This window comes from Kryptolebias marmoratus, linkage group LG3 (genome assembly GCF_001649575.2).
Source record: "Kryptolebias marmoratus isolate JLee-2015 linkage group LG3, ASM164957v2, whole genome shotgun sequence".
NCBI classification, from domain to species: domain Eukaryota; kingdom Metazoa; phylum Chordata; class Actinopteri; order Cyprinodontiformes; family Rivulidae; genus Kryptolebias; species Kryptolebias marmoratus.
The window spans coordinates 28,721,371-28,731,429 of NC_051432.1; positions in this window are offsets into that span (position 1 = coordinate 28,721,371).

Here is a 10,059-nt window from a genome sequence, read left to right on the forward strand (position 1 = left end):
TTTGATAATCTCTTAGTAGTTGCTGCCACACCAGCTCTTTGTTTTGTTTATATTATTAATAAATCTTTTCATAATAATCTCACTCAAGCTCTCCTCAGTTGTTTTGTTTCCAACATTAAGAAAATGAAAACACACACATTTATACATAAAAAAACCAAAACATTATTGTTTTTGAGCTGCTAAACCCAAAATGTTAATTTTAACAGAAACGTATACTTGAACTAGCTCTTCTGTGGTTAGCGCAAGCAGCTGAAGAGTTTGAGGAGCTTTGCCTCGATGGTTTGTTCTTCGGCTGCTGAAACAGGTTTCAGGGACACGAAGCAGCCAGTAATCATGTGACGCATTCCCAAAATATCTCTCATTAAGTGAACATTTCTGAACCTGCCTCCTGATTTGGACCTCAACATGTTTTTGAACATGCTTTTTGCATTGTGAGTTTCTGCACCCAGGTGTGTGTGTGACTGGATGAGCCCAACTGTCTGCTCACATTCCAGGCCACAACGCTTCAGCAGCTAAATGCACTTAACAAAACGTCCCCAGAAAACTGCAGCCGTCATGTGGGCGTACATGAGCCTGCTGGTGTTTTCAGAAAAGGGACTTTTTTTGTCTGATTTTGTTTTCTCTGAATGCTGATTCAGCTTCTTCTGCAGACTTTGTGCTGTTTTAGATACTCACATATAAAATGTTCAGGTCATTAAGGAGATGGGTTTTTGACTTTGTAACTTTTATAGCTTTCGAAATATGTAACTATTCTTTACAAATATTTCCCCATAAAAACACACTGACTTCTTTTCAATTCCCTGAAAAACATTTTTAAAACCTGTTTCTTTCTTCTGACACTACTCTTATTTTTAGCTACTGTTCAGTTACATTTAGCTACTTTAAGGTTGTATTTAACCTTTGAATACTTTTAGTTTTCATTTGTGGTTCTGCTAACTTTAAGCTTTTAGTTAGCTTTTTATTACTCTTAGCTAAACTTGTGCTACTATCTTTTGGCTTGCCTTTTGCAACTTTTAGCTTCTAGCCTTTCGTTACTTTTAGATTTTAGTTAGTGTTTTACTACTTTTACCTACTGATTTGCTGCTTTTAGCTTAAAAAAGACGCTTTAAACTGGAGAAAAAACAAAGACAGACTTTTTGTCAAGGCCGGTGGAGAGGGAGGCGAACCCAGACTCGTTTTGAAAAATAACTAATTCATTAAAATAAAAGATAAACAAAAAACAAAAAGCTGACTTGGCAGCAAAAATCCAATACAAAACACAAAGGCAAGGCGAGACGAGGGAAACGGATAACCGGGTTTTAAACACTGAGGATAATGAGGTGAAGTGGGCACAGGTGAGTGATAACAATTGCTGACAGGTGAGATGGGCGTGGCAGATAAACAGGAGCAGATTGATAAGTGGAGAATGATGATATAAACTGGCAACCAACAGGAAAACAACAAAGACAATAAACCAAAACTAAAAAGAAGCTAGAAACAAAATACAAAATACAAAAAGAAACACACTGCCAAAACAAAAACCTGACACTTTTCCATTTTTTCTGTTTGAAACCAGAGTTTTGCTCTTCTTCCACTTTCAAACTTCTGCAGCGTAAATAAAGACTCATTTCAATGTATGTACTTTTATTGTAAAAGCTGATTTTTCTTTTTACTGAGGCAGTATTTTGCCTACGGGTATTGGTTTTAAGATGTTTGCAGAGATTAAACAATCAGAGGTTTTAAAAAGTGCAGACGAAGGCTCAGTCAGTCACTTTAAAACAAGGAGCATTATTGCTCCGTTTTATTTGTAATTATAAAAGGTAAACCGAACCCCAGGCAGGACTCAGAGAAGGTAAAGCAAATCAATATTTGTATCGGTGCCTATGCAGTGCAGCCCGGGCAGCATGTAGGTGTAATTATATGCCAGCCTGTGAATGTGAAGCTGAGCATATCTAGATAACAGCAGTGACTCTGCTTCAACAAGTAAAGGTTACAGGGGAAATAAGTACCACCTTACAACATAAATGACCGCGTTACATCTGTAGGAGGCTGATAGCTCTGTCTGATCAATACCCTGGCCTCAACGATTACTCTGACAGGTGCTGAGATTTTAGGCTTTCAGAGCTCACTTTCATGTTCCTGAGCTGTTATTTAACACACACTCACGCTGGTGCCTTCAATCGCTCATCTGTTCAGAGCACTGCTATCAGTGTCAGAGCAGACGTTTCAACAAGAAATGACTCTCAGTCTCCAGTATGAACAAGCAGATGATCCAAACGTCACAACAGGGGTGCTTTTTTACAGACATTTCAAGATACAACAGGACTTCTTTTGTGCCAAAGAAAAGCTTTTCTGACACAAGGAGGAAATTAATTTCACATAAACTGAATTTACTTTATTTCAGATCTCAATAAATGAAAGTAGATGAATATACCAAATAATATATCTTTATTGGTTATTTATTTTCAAAATACCAAGCAAACCAAGCAAGCAGCTGTAAAAAGCTTCCTTCATAGGGTGACCGGGCTCAGCTCTGTCATCCAGGAGGAGCTCGGAGGAGAGCCGCTGCTCCTCCTCAGCGAAAGGAGTCAGTTGAGGTGATTCAGGCATCTGATTAAGACGCCTCCTGGACACGTCCCTTTGGAGGTTCTCCGGGCATGTCCCACTGGGAAGACACCTCGAGGCGGACCCAGAACTCCCTGGAGGGAGTATGTAAGGATTATGACTCACCCCTAACATGGAGGCAGCTGGTTAAGTATAAAGACCTCAGACTTCGAGAAGCTGGCAGCTTCACATCCAGCTGTGGACCACCTCAGCACACACTGAAGGTCAGGGCCTGAAGATGCCAAAAGAATCATATCATGTGCAAAAAGCAGACATTGAATGAAATGAAATGTTATGATGCAAAGAAGCCAACATGACCAAGGAGGATGCAGGGTTTCAGTCTCCATGAGCCAAAGATGTTCTGAGGATCTCCAGTTTCAACTACTGAACAGCTTAAAAACAGTGTTCCTCAGAGAAATACTTCAGGAAATGTACTTTTTTTAACCTGCTATGACTAAAATATTACTTCCCATTTTAAGGGATGTAGACCTGCTTGATATCCTCATCATCTGAAAGTCTGGAATGGAAACGTTGTCGAGTGGTAAAACCTTTAATGTTCCAACATTTTCACTGTGATACAGTCCTTAAATGTTGAAAGAGATGCATAATTAATGAAATGCTTTGGGCCATACTGTTGACAGAAACTTTCGAGTGCAGCTGAAACTTTCCAGCTTTTCATCTGCCGAGGTGATGTCAGCATGTTGAGAATTTATTTATCCAGTTAGAATGCCTATTAAAAACTGATTAATAGAAAACATGTTTCTAAATCCCAGGGACTATGTTGTGATCGGTCAACAGGACTATTTAAGAGAGTTTGAGAGAAGAGGTCTTAAACTGTCAACGTGTCCTTGTCCCAGCCAAAGGAGGGATTAGACGGCAGGATCAGGGAGTGTGTCTGTGCATGAATCAAAGCCTTGTTCAAATACCTATGCACTGCTTTGATTTCAAATGAGACCAGAAAGCATCAGCTACTTTGCTAATATAATACACAGCTCCCTTGTGTGGTTCTCCAATGACTTTGTGGAAAACAGCTGCAACAGCTGATGAGATGAAGTGTCTTGTCTTGTTTGAGTTTGTGATCTCACAGCTGAAGAAATGAAAAATTCTGCCTTATCTAAATAAAAGATTGCTTTGATCCAGGCAAACCTGACAGCAGCTCGGTACAACACGGTCTGAATTCTTCACAACTATATTAACCGAGTCCATTGCAGTTCAGTTTGAAAGATCAGATCAGATCTAACATTTAATGTTAAAGTCCCAATTTTATTATTTGAAGATTATTGACAACAAATCAAACAAATCTCAGAAATAAAAATAAAACTTGGTGTTATGTTTGATTTTCATTTAGATTTTATAAAAAATAATAAAACTTTGTGAAGTTGCAGCAAACTGAAATACAAACAGACTCATCTATCATTTAATGCTGTGAAAGAATTCCTGCACTTTAGGATTTTCTGACATTTTATATAACCTTTTGGTCATCATCCGTCCGTCCGTCCGTCTGTCCATCCATCCTTTTTATTTATACCCGTCAGATCTTGTTCAGGCCTGCAGGATTTTGTATTTTGTATATATTTTGAAAAATATGACAATTATAAATACTAAAAGTCATAGGACTCTATTCCTTACTGAGCTAAATGTTTGGATATGCAGTAAAAATGGTTAGAATAACTGCAGAATTACAAATATTGTAGAGAAGACACATTAAACAGGAACACAACAGTGTGAATGCTGACAGCATAATTAGGCATTTCAGGTATCAGACAGGAAGTCAATCAAATTGTGTCGTTGTCGTATTTTTAGGTGTTTGATGACGTTGCGGTTCTGTTTCCAGCTCATAAAGCTCAGTAACTCGTTGAACATCCAACAGGAACTGAGGCTGTTTACAGAAATCCTCACTCTTTCTGCATGAAGGACCAACGTGAGGAATTTCCTGCCTTCAGATGTCAAACTGAACTCTGACTGGGATCAGTTTAGATAAAAACTAGAGCATTTTATTTAATTTTTTATAAAAAAAAATTGTGCACAAATTAGTTAGCTGCAGGTTTGATTCCTGGTCATGCCCACATGTTGTTGTGTCCTTGAGCAAGACGCCTAGTCACTGCGCACCTAACTAGTTGTCCACTACTCCACTTGTGTGTCTCTCATGTCTGATGGGTCAAATGCATCTAAACTAACCTTGCAACATCACAACACTTGCAACACATAAGTCAAATTTAAGCCAATTATAGTGCAAGTATTTATCCATTTCCTGTATGCACTTAGTCTTGGTGGCTAACACAGCAGTGAACTGGTGAGCGGTGAGGTACAGTCGACCCTGGACGGGTCACCGGTCCATCAACAAACAGCCACGCTCACCGCTAAGTTCAGCATCAGTGGGAAGACCCAGATAAAACCAACATTCGCACAGGAAGAACCGTCCAGCTATGACTCAAACCAGCACACTAAACCCACCTCTTTTTCCAAATGAATGCAGTGCAGTTCGAGCAAATTCCAACCAATTAAGTCAACAAAATGTATATAGCTTTCTAATTTACCAAATGCTTCCCCAAATGCAAAATCTTTGGAATATTTCTCTCTCGTCACACTTGATTTCTTCACTTAGAGGAAAGTCATCAGTAAAAAGAATAAACCTTTGTGTCACTGATTGGAATCATAAAACTTTGCAGTTTGGATTTACTGGATTTCTTGCGAAGAACAAGCCCTCTCCTGCAATCAACCCTTCCTATTTACTGCAATAAACAGTCATTAAGAAACTTAGTGAACCTTGAAATCCGAGAGACTGCCCAGAAAAGGAGCCACCAATTGAATGTGACACCATAGTCCGTGACCAATCAGCTTCATATGTTTCCTTATGATGCTTCCTGACAACTCGCCATTTACAGAAGTGACCCACTACCTGATGGCTTATTGATGTCGGGTGATTAAAACATATGCTTTAAGTCCAATCTTCCTTTCTGTCACAGCTGTCGGCGTCCAACCACCTCACAGGATGGACTATGGTTTCCCGATCAATTAACCACAGCTTTTAAGGGCATTACATGTAATTGCATGCAAATTGGGTTCAATCCCATTTGAAGCAGACCCCATCAACCCGTGTATATCTGTATAAATAAGATTTAAATTCTATGGCCTTGTCTGACATGTCTATTTTCTCTGTGCATGAATCAGTTAACAGCCTAACAATCTTCCACATGTAGTATGGACTTCCACTTCCACATGCATATTTTATTTTCCTGTATGGTTTTATCGATGGCGGCAGAATCGCCCATTAAAGCAGAGTGTTAGTACTCCCCCCTGCATCGATCCGAGGCAATGTAACTTCATCGAACATCTTAGTTGGGCATCTTGGAAAAGTGTGGATCAGCAGAAAAAATAAAGATGCTGTGAGAGACAGCGATCGTAGAGAGAAAGCGGTCCGCCTGCTGCTCTGCCGTGATTCTCAGTCGCTTATGAATCCTCACAGGTGTAAAGGTTAAGAACTGTCATCAGATTAGCCATTGATTTCAATTAGTGCTGCGTGTTACTAAACAACCTTTGTCTGTCTGCGATCACTGACTTGTATTGATCTCCATGCTTGTTCCATTACGTTTGATTGCCAGCGGCCCGCTGTCGGTGCGGCGGCGTGATTACCAGTCCTCCTCCATTGTTCTCCACACGCAGCGCCGCCCTGACACCCCGTCCAGCTGCTGGATTCTTCTGGATGGAACGTTTAGCCAATAAAAGGCCACTAATAAGGTTAGTCTTCGCACGCTTTTCTACGGGTCTCAGAAAGGTCAAACAGCGACGCTGATTTATGAGAGGAAGAATGTGCTAAAGGAGGCGGCTGAGCAACTGTTTACATCATCCACTGAGCAATTACCTTCAGAATTAACCAAATAATTGTTTGGTGATTATTTGAGTCTTTTCATTCAGTTATGCTGTTTAAAAGGTTATATTATTTCTTTGCACGCCTCTGCGGTTGTTATAAATGTTAATTATGGTTTTTAAAACTAGCTGATGATTAAAATTCTCTCAGGAAGACTTTTCCCAGAGATCTCTCATCTAACACTGTTATCATTTTGTTGTAACTGACATTAATTCTTCTGTTTGTGCACTGATTAGTTTGATTTAGGTGATAAAACATAATTGGTAAGAGGTAATAATTCCATCATTGTTTGATTTTTTTTTTCTTCTTGTTTTAACATGAATCACAGAAAATAATTAAACAGTTTGAAGCTTGACTCTAGTTTCATATCAGAAAGGTGTGCCTATTTTTTCAGGAATTTTTTTGCTAACTTATCAAAATTATAAAAAAGAAAACTATTTTTTTCAAATTCCAACATTAAAAAGTAAATATTTTTATTAGACAGTGGTAAAGTTGCAGCAACCTTATTATTTTTTGGATTTTATTTACATTTTTTTAATTGCTTATTCTCCAGCAGCTTTAAAAAACAAACAAACAAACAAAAACATACTGAAAAATACATTTAAACATGTAGCTATTATTTTTTTGTACATTATATCTAAAATTCTCATTAAGGAAAAACAAACAAATAAACAAAAACCAACAATCCCCTTAGACAGCAATGGGATTTTGTTGCAACAAGTGGTAGGATCTATTAACAAATTATTTTCTCAGTTTTTATTATTGTGAACCTTTTTTTGGGTTTGTTTTCATTTTGCATGACAAATATGCCTACATCAATAAATGTTTTCATGTTATCAATCATTCATCCATTCATTTTCATCATTTCAGTTCATCATTCAGCAGATAAAGTGATGCATTGTATGAAACAAATAAGTTATAATAATAGTTTTTTCTGTTGAATAGAAACAAAGCAGCTTATTTATTAAGCATGTTGCTGCTGATGGTGGGAACTTTGAGCTTTTAAATATCTCAGAGCATTTTGATTCCTTCAGAACGACACAGCCTGTTTTTCCTGCAAATGTTTTGGAGAGCAGAGGGGTTTTTCTTGCCAGCTGTGTGAGTAACCTTTTTAAGCTTTCACCTGTCTCCCAGCGGAGGCTACTGTGCTGCCTGAAAGGCTGTCACTCTATCAATCATGTAAGGAGATCATGAATCATTCAGTCACTCGATTGAATTTGAGAAATGTCTTGTAGGGTTATACTGAGTGCCACTCAGGGATATTTTCAGGGTTTTAATCCCGCTCAGCAGCAGAGGATAAAAACAGACGATAATATCACGACTGCTTGGAGAAAAGAAACATTTGTTTGCTGAAGTAAATACAGCGGAGAGCTTTTCTTTCTTTCTGTGTGTCAAAGTGTTTCTAATTTTGTAGCTTGTTGATTGCAGAATATTAAAGACTCCGTTCAAATGTTTCTATATTTACAACAGCAGTTCCAAAAAAGTTGGGATGTTGTGTAAAATGGAAAAAAAAAGATAAATAAACAGAATAGAATGATGTGCGGATCCAAAACCCAGATTTTATTCACAATGGGATATAATAAACACATCAAATGTTTAAACTAAGAAACTGTATAATTTTTTAGGAAAAATAAAGCTCTATCAGACAAAGAAGAAGCCAGATGTGAACAGATGTGTCTCCTCTGGACCAAAGAGGAGAACTGTTCTGAGGTCAGCCTGCCTCTCTGATGGTATGGGGGTGCATTAGTGCCTCTGGAAAGGATCTCCAGGTTTTCAAATAAGGTTAAAAACAAAAACAACTGGACTTCTATTCTGTAGTTGAAGACGTTTCGCTTCTCATCCGAGGAGCTTTCTCAATTCAGAAATAGAGAGTGTGGAGTTGAGCTTTTAAAGCTGAGATGTGATGTAAGCTGGATTGCTTGCAAATTGTTCTCACTCTCCTAACAATAGAGGCCCATTAGGGTCCTTGTTTGTCTGACTCACTGATGGGCCACTCTGTTGATTGGAGTGAAACTGACTGGGGATCAGGCCTAAAGCTCCATTACATGTTTTTGAAAGCTGGAATCTGAGACCTCCTCCTCTGTTTAAGGTTGGTTTCTCCCTTTTGACAGGTTTTAGAACATCTGCTCCCATCCAGGACTGTTGAACAGACAGAATGGGACAACCTCAGGTCCAGATGTTTACAGACTGATGTTGGAAGAAGAGGAGATGCTGCACGGAGGGAAACATGGACCCAAATTCAAATTCAAAGTTACCTTATTTCTCCTAAAAGTAGAATGATTTCTTAGTTTGAACACCTGATGTTTACTATTTTCAATTGTAAATAAAATATGAATTTATGAGGGTTGCAAATCAGTGCATTTTATTTTCATTTGCATTTTATGCAACATCCCAACTTTTTCTGAATTGTGGTACTTTATCACACTTTTACTTTTACCACAGCGCTGTTTAACAACTTCCATCCAAACGCCTGTCAGAAACCCACTTCACAAACCAGAAGGTGCCATCTTTGTACCAGAACTATCACTCTTACTGTATTATTATTGTTTTTTTTTATATAAAATTCCTGTCTGGAGTTTTCCTTTTCTGTGAAACCATCTAATGACTTCTGTGATGAGAAAGGGACTTACAGTCCAGCCCACAGCTTTGTCTCTCATCAGTATCTTTTCTCTGGCTGATACTTTGTATGCACCGAAAAAAGGTTTCCTGCAGTGTAACAAAGATGAAAAATGTTATATCTGATGTTGTAATTGAAATCTGAGTGCATGAAACCAGATTTCAGTGTTTCTTTTCCTCTCAGATTCAGATAAAAAGCATCTTTCATCAGCCCTGATGTTGTGTTGCGTACACACAGGTACGAGTCTTTGTTGTGTCTGCGTTGTTGTGTCATGAGTAGAACATTTTCACAAACTTTATCCATTAAAACAAGCATTCAAGCTGTTGTTTGAGGCTTTTTCAGGGAGGGATCAATGCAGACACCCTAATTAGCTTGTAATTTTAGATGTTTTTCTGTGACATTTACTGCAACACGTTCTCTCTGCTTTGTTTACCAGCATCTCAGCTGTAGATGAATCTGTGTCACTGCTTTTTCTGAAGTGTTTGTACAGTAAAAAGCAACAGCAATAAATGAACAAATGCCACACATAAAAATAGCCATGGTGCTTATTCTCTGAGCCAGTTATTCACTGAGCTGCTCGTTGGAAGTAATTATTCGTTAAAAGAGGCTCAGTGAGCCGGCGTAGAAATCAATTACTATATTTTTTAGCCCTCTGCTTTTGTTCAATAAGGGAAACACTTCTAATGAGCTCCATGAATTCCATCTGACTCCCCGTCTCGGGCTTAGCTTGCTCTCATACTTTTCACTTTCCTGCTGCCAGAAGTCAAAGCCGATTCCGAGGCACCCCGGTTATCAACAGCAGGAGGACTAATCAGGGTTTTTGACTTTGTACTGTCCCGCCACGGTCCACACGGCTGTGGGAAATGCACAGAGCGTCTCACTTATCTGTGTTCCAGTTCATAAAAACTAATAATCAACGTAAGGCTTTAATTAAATCTTCTTTGTTACGAAAAAAGAAAGTATTCTCAGTATCACCCCCCCCCCCCCCCCC